The following is a 12,148-nucleotide window of genomic DNA, read 5'->3' on the forward strand; positions in this document are numbered from 1 at the left end:
TTGAAGCCACCATGAGTCCACAATCTACTTCTGGGAGACCTATCTTCTTCTGTTCACTAGTGTGCCCTTCCAGTCTAACACCTCCTATTCCAGAGACTGAAAGGGCATGACTAAATACAGATGCTGATGGTGAGAGGAAGCCCAGACTTTTCGGACAGAGTCACGGGAAATTAGACTACACATCAAGGGAGATTGGACTATACCTCACAGGTAGTACAGAGATATCATGCATATTGTCTCCTTCAAAAATTCAACAGAATTGACAGAGACATTGGAACTGTTACTGTAGTGAAAGTTCAGTAAAACTGATATCAGACTTGCAGGAGTGAAAAAGATTTCAAAAAATACACAGTATTAGCAAAACTAGACTCATCCAGTTGCTCACAACATGGATACACCAGAGCATTATTTTAGACTCATAGGATGTAAAAATCAATGCCAAATATTCCTATATAATAGCAGTATACAACATTTTATAAAAATATAATTTACACGGATTTGAAAATATTTGCCTTGGAATAAGTCTAATAAAAGATGGCAGAGTCCTCTGTTAAAAAATATAGAACTTTACTGACAAATGTCCAATTGTTGAATTTATAATATGGCATATCTATATAATTAAAATGCAGCATATCCAACTATAGTATTCATCCATAAAAAGGAATGAAGTTCTGATACATACTACACTGTGGATGAACCTTAAAAGCATTATACTAAGTGAAAGAAGCCAGACATCAAAGGCTACATACTGTATGATTCCATTTATATAACATGTCCAGAATAGGCAAATCCTCCAAGACAGAAAGGAGAGGTTTCTAGAGACTGGGGGAGTGACGGCTTAACGGTTATGGATATTTTTTGGAGGTGTAGGGGTGGTAAAAATGTTCTAAAATTAGATATTGGTGATAGTTGCACAACATTATAAATGTTCTAAAAGCCACTGAATTGTACACTTGAAAATGGTTAAAATGGTAATTTTTTTCTATTTTTTAATCATACGTGGGCTTAATAAAGTGGTAAATTTTCTGTTATGTAATTTTATCTCAATAAAAAGATCATTGAAACGGTGAATTTTATCTCAAAAAAATTTCTGATAAACAATAAAGTAGACCTTATTAATTGGAGTGATGTACCTTATTCCTAGATGAAAAACTCGCTATTATAAAGATTTTGATTCTAAACAAATTGATTGACAGATTAAATACAATCTCAATCAAATCCCAACAGACTTTTGTGAAACTTGGCAAGTTAATTCTAAAATGTATATGTAAATATAGCTAAGAATAGCTAAGGAACTCTTAAAATAGAAGAACAAGGTGAGAGGCTTACGTACTATAAAGCTATAGTAATTAAGACAGGGAGGTATTAGTGCAGGAATAAATAGATCAAAAGACCAATGAAACAGAACAGAGAGCCTAGAACAGATGCAGGCACATAGGGACCCTAATTTATGACAGAAGTGACACCATGAAGCAGTGGGGAGAGGATGGTCTTTTCAATAACTGGTGCTGGGACAACAGGATATCCACTGGGGGAAAAATGAAATTGATCTTCAACCTTACTCCACACATGCAAAACAACTTCAGATGGATAACAGACCTAAAAGAAAAGCAAAACAATAAAGCTCTTAGAAGGTAATGTAGAAGAATATCTTCAAGATCTTGGGGTAAAAGATTTTTTACAAAAGATACAAAAAGCATTAACTGTAAAAAAAAAAAAAAAAAGATAAACTTGACTACATTAAAATTGAGAAAATAGGGCCAGCCCATGGCTCACTTGGGAGAGTGTGGTGCTTATAACGCCAAGGCCACAGGTTCAGATCCCTATATAGGGATGGCCAGTTAGCTCACTTCGCAGAGCATGGTGCTGACAACGCCAAGTCAATGGTTAAGATCTCCTTACCAGTCATCTTTTAAAAAAATAACAAATAAATAAATAAAATTGAGAAAATCTCTTCATCAAAAGACATGATAAAGAGAGTGAAAAGAGGAGCCACAAAATGGAAGAAGATATGTAATACATTTAACCATCAAGGATTCATACCTAGAATATATAAAGAACTCCTGTTAATCAACAAGACGAAGACAAACCACTTGAACAGATACTTCACAAGAAGAAATCTAAATGGTCAAAACAAGTGAAAATGTGCTCAACCTCATTAGTAATCAAGAAATGAAAATTAAAACCACAATGAAAAATTACAATGCCAAGTGTTGGCCAGAATGTGGAGCAACTATTATACATTGTTGGCAGGAGATTAAGTTGGTATAAGATCTTTAGAAAACTATTTGGTAGAATCTACTAAAATTGAACATATATACTTCCTATGATCCAACAATTCTACTCCAAGGTATTAAATCAAACCATATGAAATCATTAATATTTGATGTTTGATCCAAAAAATGGTGATTTCATATGGTTCAACTTAATGTATATCCAACAGAAATGTCTGCACTAAAAGACAAGTTAAAGAATATTCAAAGTAATATTACTTATAGTTGGCCCAGACTGGAAACAACCACACATCCATCGACGATAAAATAGTAAGTAAACTGTGGTACAGTCATGCAATGAAATACTATACACAAATAAAAGAGAACAATCTACAGCTACATGCAATAACGTGTGATTATTACAAACTAAATGTTGAATGAAAGGATCAACACACTAAAGAATAAATGCAATATGATTCAGGCAAAACTAATCTAAAATTGGTTAGGGATGCATGTTAAAGTGGTAAATCTACAGAAAAAAGCAAGGAAATTATTACCATAAAAAATCAGGAGAATCCCTCCAAAGGGGAGTGTGCGCAGTGATCGAAAGGTATTACTGGGGGAGTTTTGGGTGCTGGCAATGTTCTATTATTTGACCTGGGTGATGGTTACAAAGGTACTTGCCCTATTATTATTATTATTACTACTAATTTACTATACATATTTAGGCTTACGGGTTATACATAACTGAAGGTTTGTAAAAAGCGCATATAAGAACAACTTGGTCATCTCTGGCTTACAGTAAATTCTGTTCTTCCCCAACTTCCACCTCACAGCAATGTTCTCAGTCTCTCCCAGCATTATTTACATGTAAAAAAGACTGCAGTCTCACATCTGTCTCTACATATGGGCTATTTCTCCAGGGGAGAGAACGCACTGAGAGTTGACGTCAGGCCCAATTCCATTCCACATATCTCTCTAAAAATGATCCTTTGCATAAACACTTCAGGAAGTAGCCTTTTTGGTCTAAACACCCACTCTGTAGCTCCCAAGGACTATAAGAACATGAAACAAGTTTTAAAAAGCTTTACAAGTGCCATGCTGTATAATCAAACAGCACAGCAAGAGGCAGAGACTCTTGTGGTCTCAGGCTTAGGCCTCCTTCGATGAGGGAGCCCTCAGTATGACATTTCAATACCTGACCTCAGCCTGGCTTTTTCTGGCCAGGCACACTACAGGTCTGGTTATCTAGATTTGGTGTTAGGTTCATGGTCTGCCAGAGATGTGGGTGGTAACTAATTAATACCTAATTATACTAGTCAGCTTAGGCTTCACTCATCACACCATTCATAAGCAAATTTCATTTAAAGTAAAGGTCTCAGAAAGATACCTAGGCAAAATCACATTAATTGAGATATTAATCTACTAAAAAAATGTAAACTCTTTTTCATCCTTTCCAGGAAGCAGCTGCTGAACTAAAACACACAAGTACAAAGGCCTCCAGCAGAAAATGGCGAGGTATGGTCAAGGGCAGGTTCTTCATTAGAGAAAAAATAGGGCTATTAGAAAAGGAGTTTTAAACCAGCAGGCCTAGATTCAGGTCAGGGCTCTACCACAAACTAGCTGAGTGACCTATTCTCATTTAAGTTTTTTATACCTCAATTTTGTCTTCTGTAAAATGAAGGTAACACCACTTACCTTGAAGAGTTATAATCAGGATTAAATGAGATGATTCGTATGTATAAAACTACATGAACAGCAGGAATAGTAGAAAGAATCCTTGACCAACTCTGTGAAATTTGAGAATTTAACTGGTAGAAAAGAATCCCAAAGCATTAGAGTCCATTAAAATGAATTATTCTCATTTCAACCTAGATTGGTGTCTATTCAAGCTAAACTCAATACATAGGACAGAAGGGTTACAACATTAACCACTCACAGTCCCTGATGAGCAATGAATTAGCAACATCCACTAAATGATATCAAAATGAATCTTCTGAACATCATCAAAGCATTTATTAATTACCTATTTGGTGAATCCTAAACTAGAATATATAAAATTGCTGTAAGACATGTCCCTGTTCTTGAACTTCTAATTTAGGTCAGGAAATGACATGAGCATATATGAAATACAGAAAGTAAGTGTTAATCCAAGAGCAAACAAAGCTCAGACAGGAAGAGATCACGGGGGGCTATAATGGTTGAAAATATTTCCTGGAGATGGTAGCAAAGGCTAAATAGAGAACAGAGGGGAAAAAAGCAGAAATGAGCATGGTTTACAGCGGGAACAGGAAGAATATCTGCTTGTCCCAAAAGGTGTGTGTTGAGAAAAAAACTAAAAAGAGATGCTCTGAGGACTGATAATGAAATATCCAAAGGAGAATCTGGATTTTGTGCATCGGGCATCTACTCTAGGTTTTTCGGCCAGAGAATAAGATGATAAAAACTGGGTCTTAGAAAGAGCAGTCTATACTGGCTACAGTGGAGAGAGAGGGGCAAGAAAGTGTTGAAGGAAAAAGCTGAAGAAAGGACTCGTTACTAACACAGTATCCAGTTGTGAACTGATAATGCCTTCTTGAATTTCTATGGCTGTGGGAATGAAAAACAGAAAGAGCAAATCTAAGGTCCATTTCAAAGGAAATCAATGATACCATTTCTAATCCAGTGAAGTGGGGAGAAGAGGGGGCTGCAGTAACAAATCTGTTTGGGTGAGATTTAGGAAAGATAACTTGTGTCTTACACCTACTAAGGTGAGAAGAAGCAAGGTATATTCAGACACAGTCATGTGTTGCTTAAAGATGGGGATACATTCTGAGAAATACGTCGTTAGGTGATTTTGTCATTGTGTGAATATCAGAGTGTGCTTACTCAAACCTGGACGGTATAGTCTAATACACACCTAGGCTATGTGGTATACTCATTATAATCTTATGGGACCACCATCGTATATGTGATCTGTGGTTGAGTGAAAAGTTATGGGGTGCATGATTATAACTGAAAGGAGTCCAATGTGACTGGAATACTGAGAGTTAGTTGTTTTCTGTTCCTGATGCCTGGAACATTTTCTGCTGCCACTTCCTAAATTCCTACTCATCCTTCAGATTTCAGCTAAAAATGATTTTCTTGAGAGAAATTTCACTGACCACTTAAACTAGGACAGGTCCCCAAAACACATGCTCTCATGGCAACCAGTACTTCTCAAAACATTTGACATTTCACAATTTTTTTTTATATAGTAACATACATTTTATTAATTTGATAGAATTTTTTTTAACTTATTGAAATATATTGGTTTTTTAAATTTTACTTTGTTCACTGTAAATGTTTGTGGGGTACAGTTTGCTGTTTCAATACACACATATTTTGCATAATGACCTAATCAGAATAGTTACCATATCTATCCCTAAACATTTATCATTTCTTTGTGGTTATAACATTCAAGATCCTCTTTTCTGGCTATCTTAAAATATGTAATACAATATTATTAGCTATTGTCACCCTAGTGCACCAGAACTTATTCTTCCTATCTAATTCTGACCCTGTAGCTTTGTACCAGTCCACCAACTTTTCCCATTCTCTCCTTTCCCCGCCATTTCCCTGCCTCAGGTAACCACTATTCTCAATTTCTTTTTTCCCCCCAATTTCTCTTAATTGACCTGTGATAATTGTATATATTTATGGAGTACAATATGATATTTGGGTACATTCATACTGTGTGCAATGATCACATCAGGGTGCTTAGTATATTTATCACCTCAAATATTTGTCACCTCTTTGTATTAGTAACATTCAAATAATCCTGACTAGCTATTCAGAGTGAAACATTGATTGTATGTATCTATGGGGTACAGAATTATATTTCAGCACAACTATATAATATGTGATACTCTACTCAGCGTAATTAGCCTATTCATCATTGCAAAATTTAAACATTTCTTTGTGATGTGCACATTTGATTTCTCTTCTAGTCGTTGGGTAAGATGCAGTAAATCATTGTTAACTATAGATTCCTGGGTCGATTATACACCATTAGGGCTTATTTTTCCTAACTAGCTGTAATTTCGTGTCCATTAATCAGCCTCTCAGTATCCCCCCTCACCCCTCCCACTTCTAGTAGCCACAGTTCTTCTCTCTCCTTTTAACAGTTCAATTTATTATTATTATTTATTTGGGGCTTTTGTTCTCTTTTTTAGCTCCCCCACATGAGTGAGAACATGCAGTATTTCTTCTTCTGTGCCTGGCTTACGTCACTTAAATTTTCTCCAAGCTCATCCATGTTGCTACAAATGGCAGAATTCTATCCTTTTTTACGGCTGAGTAGTATTCCATTGTGTATACGTACCACATTTTCTTTATCCAATCATCTGTCAATGGACATTTAAGTTGGTTCCATATCTTTGCTATTGTAAACAGAGCTGCGATAAACATGGGAGTGCAGATGTCCCTTAGATACAATGATTTCCATTCCTTTGGGTATACACCCAGTAATGGGATTGCTGGGTCATATGGTAATTCTATCTGTAGTTGTTTGAGAAATCTCCACACACTTTTCCATAATGGCTGTACTAATTTAAAGTCCCACCAACAATGTATAAGGGTTCCCCTTTCTCTGCATGCTTGCCAGCATTTGTTATTTTCTGTCTTTTTGATAAAAGCCAGTCTAACTGGGGAGAGATATTTCAACACGCTTTCGATTTGCATTTCCCTGACAATCAGTGATTTGAACATTTTTTCATATATACCTGTTTGCCATTTGTACATCTTCATCTGAGAAATGTCTATCCAGCTCTCTTGACCATTTTTTAATTGGATTGTTTTTTCTTTTTACTACTGAGTTGTTGAGTTCCTTGTATATCCTGGATATTAGCTCCTTGTTGGATGTGTAGTTTATGAATATTTTCTCCCAATCTATAGGTTGTATCTACACTCTACTGATTGTTTCTTTTGCTGTGCAGAAGCTTTTTAGATTGAACAAATACTATTTAATTTGCTTTTGTTGCCTGTGCTTTTGAGGTGTTATTCATAAAATGTTTGCCTAGTCCTATGTCCTGGAGCTTTACCCGTGTTTTCTTCTAGAAATTTTATAGTTTCATGTCTTATATTTAAGTCTTTAATCCATTTTGAGTTGATTTTAGATATGGTGAGAGACAGGGGTCTAGTTTCATTCTTCTACACATGCATATCCAGTTTTCCCAACACCATTCATGGAAGAGACTGTCTTTTCCCCAATTTATGTTTTTAGTGCCTTTGTCAAAGATCAGTTGGCTGTAAATACGTGGGTTTATTTCTGAGTTTTCTATTCATTTTCCCAGTGTCTATTTTTATGTCAATACCATGCTGTTTTGGTTACTATAACTTTATAGTATAATTCAAAGTCAGATAGTCTCCTTCTTTACTCTTTTTGTTCAGGATACTTTGGCTATTTGAGGTCTTTTGTTGTTCCATATGAATGTCAGGACTTTTTTTTTTCCTGTGAAGAATGTTGTTGGTATTTTGATAGGGATTGCATTTAATCTGTAGTTGACTTTGGGTAGTATGGACATTTGCACAACATTAATTCTACCAATCAATGGGCATGGAATAGCTTTCTATTTTTTGGGTTCCTCTTTAATTTCTTTCATCAGTGTTTTGTAGTTTCCATTGTAGAGATCATTCACTTCTTTGGTTAGATTTATTCCTGAGTATTTTAGTTTTGGGGTAGCTATTACAATTGGATGCTTTCTTGATTTCTTTCTCTGCTAAATCATCGTTGATGTATAGAAATGCTACTAACTTTAGCATATTGACTTTATATCCTGCAACTTTACTGAATTTGTTTATCAGTTCTAAGAGTTTTTTGGTGGAGTCTTTTCTATACATAAGATCTGTCACCTGCAAACAGGGACAATTTGACTTCCTCTTTCCAATTTGGATGCCCTTTATTCCCTTTTCTTGCCTAATTGCTCTGGCTAGAACTTCCAGTACTGTGGGGTTTTGTTTGTTTGTTTGTTTTAAAGATGACCGGTAAGGGAATCTTAACCCTTGACTTGGTGTTGTCAGCACCATGCTCACCCAGTGAGCTAACCGGCCATCCCTATATGGGATCTGAACCCATGGCCGTGGTGCTATCAGCACCACATTCTCCCAAGTGAGCCACGGGCTGACTCCCAGTACTGTGTTAAATAGGAGTGGTGAGAGTGGGCATCCTTGTCTTGTTCTTAGAGGAAAAGCTTTCCACTTTTCCCCATTCAGGATGATGTTAGCTGTGGGTGTGTTATATATGGTTTTTATTGTGTTAAGAGATTTTCCTTCCATACCTAATTTGTTAAAAGTTTTTATCGTAAAGGGATGTTGAATTTTATCAAATGCTTTTTCTGCATCTACTGTGATGAACATATGGATTTTGTCTTTCTATTTGTTGATGTGGTGTATCACAATCATTGATTTGAGTAGGTTGAACCATCCTTGCACCCCTGGATGAATCACACTTGATCTTTCTGATGTGCATTTGGATTCTGTTTACTAGTACTTTGTTGAGAATTTTTGCATCTAAGTTCATCAAGGATATTGGCCTTTAGTTTTCTTTTTTTTGTTGTGTCTTTGTCTGGTTTTGGTATCAGGGTGATGCTAACCTCATTGAATGAGTTTAGGAGGATACCCTCTGTTCAATTTTTTTGGAATAGTTTGAAAAGAACTGAACAGTTTTCTTAGTTGGGGAACTATTGGTTACTTATTCAATCTTGTTGCTCATTATTGGTCTGTTCAGTTTTGTTCGGCTTGTTCTATTTCTTCTTGGTTCAGTCTTGGTAGGTTGTATGTGTCCAGAAATTTATCTATTTCTCTAGATTTTCAAATTTGTTGGCATACAGTTGTTCACAATAGTCTCTAATGATTCTTTGTATTTCTGTGGGATCAATTGTAATCTCCTTTTTCATTTCTGATTTTTGATATTTGATCTTTTCTTGGTTAATTTACCTAATGGTTTATCAATTTTATATTCTCAAAACCAACTTTTTGTTTCATCAATCTTTTGAATCTTTTATTTGGGTGGGGTCTCTTTCATTTAGTTCTGCACTGATCTTTATTATTTCTTTTCTTTCTTTTTTAGGGGGTGGGGGAGGAAAGAGCTAGCCAGTCTAGGGATGATATTTACTACCTCTTTCCATCTACTAATTTTGGGTTTGTATTGTTCTTGCTTTTCTAGTTCCTTAAGGTGTAATGTTAGGGTGTTTATTTGGGATCTTTCAACTTTTCTGATGTAAGTACTTATTACAATAAACTCTCTTATTACTGTTTTTGCAGTATACTATAGGTTTTAGTATGTTGTACTTGTATTTTCATTTGTTTCAAAGAATTTTTTGATTTCCTGCTTTATTTTTTCTTTGACCCACTGGTCATTCAGGAGCATGTTGTTTAATTTCCATGCATCTGTAGTTTCCAAAGTTTTGCTTGTTTTTGATCTCTAGTTTTATTCCACTGTGCTCTGAAAAAAAAATAGTTCATATGATTTTAATCTTTTTAAATTTGTTGAGACTTGATTTGTGACCTAACATGTGGTCTATCCAGAAGAATGAGCCATGTGCTGATGAGAAGACTGTATATTCTGCAGTTGTTGGATGAAATGTTCTGTAAATCCAATATTTCTCTAATTTTTTACCTAGATGATCTGTCCAATGCTGAGAGTGGGTGTTGAAGTCCCCAACTATTAGTGTTATGTATTGGGGTCTACCTCTCCCTTTAGATCCAATAACATTTGCTTTATATATCTGAGTGCTCTGATTTGGGGTGCATATATATTTATGATTGTTGTATCTTCTTGCTCAATTGATCCCTTTATCATTATATAATGCCCTTCTTTGTCTCTGTTTATAGTTCCTGGTTTAATGTCAATATTATTCAACATAAGCACAGCAACTCCTGCTTGCTTTTGGTTTCCCTTTGCACAGAATATCTTTTCCATCCCTGCACTATCAGTCTATGTGTGTCTTTACTTGTTAAGTGAGTTTCTTGCAGGTGGCATGTAGTTGGGTCTGGTTTTTTAATCCACTCAGCCAGTCTATATCTTTTAAGTAGGGAACTTAATCCATTTACACTCAGGGTTTTTGTTGAAATTTATTGCCTTACTCCTGCCATTTTATTAGTTTTTTACAGTTGTTTTATATTTTTTTTGTTCCTTTCTTTTCCTTTTGTCTTTGCTGTTTAGTATTTTCTTGTAATGATGACATAGTTTCTTTCTCTTTCTCATTTGCATATCTGCTCTACTTGTGGGTTTTATTCTTTCTTGAGTATTTATGAAAGCAGTTATTGCTCTTTTGATTCCAGACGTAGGATTCCCTTGAGGATTTCTTGTAGGGCAAGTCTTCTGGCGGTGAATTCCCACAATTTTTGTTTGTCTGGGAAAGACACTATTTCTCCTTCGTTTCTGAAGGGTAGCTTTGCTGGGTATTCTATTCTTGGCTGGCAGTTTTTTCTTTTGGCACTTTTAATATATCATCCCACTCTCTCCCAGCCTGTAAGGTTTCTGTTGAGAGGTCTGCTGTTAGTCTGATAGAGATTCCCTTATAGGTGATTAGACACTTTTCTCTTGCTATTTTTGGAATTCTTTCCTTGTCTTTGACTTTTAACAATTTGATTCTAATGTGTCTCAGAAAGGACCTTTTTGGGTTAAATCTGCTTGGGGATCTTTGAGTTTCTTGGATCTGGGAGACCGTATCTCTCTCAAGACTTGGGAAGTTTTCAGCTATTATTTCATTAAGTAGGATTTCAATGCCTTTTCCTTTTTCTTCCCCTTCCTGCATACCCATAATATGGATATTTGTATGCCTAAGGTTTCTGATATATCTTGTAGGCTTTCTTCATTGTTCTAAATTCCGTTTCTTTTCTTTTCTTTTTTTTCTTTTTTTTGGGGGGGGGGTCCAACTGGGTTAATTAAAAAAGCCTGAGTTCGACTTCAGAAACTCCTTCTTCCCTTTGTTCTAGCCTATTGCTTAAGTTCTCAATTGCATTTTTTATTTCACTGAATGAATTCTTCAGTTCCAGGATTTATGCTTGGTTGATTTTTATGACTTTTATCTCTTTGTTGAATTTCTCATTCATGTCCTGGATTGTTTTTCTGACTTTATTGTGATTTCTACTTTTTTCTTGCATCATGTTGAGTTTCCTTAAGATTACCATTTTGTGTTCCTCTTCAGGTATTTCATTGGTTTCCTGTTGTTTGGGGTCTGGTATTGGGGAATTATTGTCTTCTTTTGGTGGTTTCATGTTTCCTGTTTTTTTCACGCTTCTTGTATCTCTGCATTGATATCTGGGCATCTGGTGGTGCACTGCTTCATTTAATTTTTGGAGTAGTTTTTGAAGTAGAACTGTTCTGGTATTGACAGACAGTTGGATATTTCAGGTTTGGTTCTGGGTGAGTGTGTAGTGCAGTCTTCATGTGACTTCTTCAACTGTATTCAATCTTAGAGTTTTCTTGGGTGCCTCTGAGGCCAAGGCAGTGTGACTCTTGGTAGTTTCTTGTTGGTGTGAGTGACACTGGGCACAGTTGTTGTGGCTATGGGCCCAACAGCTGTGTAGAGGCCTGTTCTGCAGGGTCAAAGTCTCTGCCTCATCCACTGTCAATCAGTGAGCAGGTGTACACTGGTATACAAAGTCCTGGCAACTCTGTAGAGGGCCGCTGGATCAGCTGTTGAGCCTGAAACTAGCCTGCACAAATGCTGCAGGACCCAGCAGCTCTGTAGAGGTATGCTGTGGGAAGGAAAAGCTACTAGCCAGTCCATTGTTGGTCAGGAAGTAGGTGTACAGTCTTGAAGCTCTGTGGAGGGTGCCTCAGAGAATCAAAGCCACTGACCAGTCCACTGTCAGGAGCAGGTGTACACTGGCTCAACAGGTTCTGGCAGCTGTGTAGAGGGCCTCTGGATCAGTTGTTCAGTCTGTAGCAAGCTTGCAAGGAAGCAGCA

At 36.3% G+C, this 12,148-nt stretch overlaps 1 protein-coding gene across 1 annotated transcript in view; it reads right to left on the reverse strand.

Annotated features, from left to right (window-relative positions):
- Positions 1-12,148, reverse strand: part of ALG9 (ALG9 alpha-1,2-mannosyltransferase) — a 98,604-nt gene that overhangs the window by 21,960 nt on the left and 64,496 nt on the right. The gene's annotated exons all lie outside the window — the stretch shown is intronic.

Source organism: Cynocephalus volans, chromosome 4 (genome assembly GCF_027409185.1).
Source record: "Cynocephalus volans isolate mCynVol1 chromosome 4, mCynVol1.pri, whole genome shotgun sequence".
In the NCBI taxonomy this organism is placed as follows: Eukaryota; Metazoa; Chordata; class Mammalia; order Dermoptera; family Cynocephalidae; genus Cynocephalus; species Cynocephalus volans.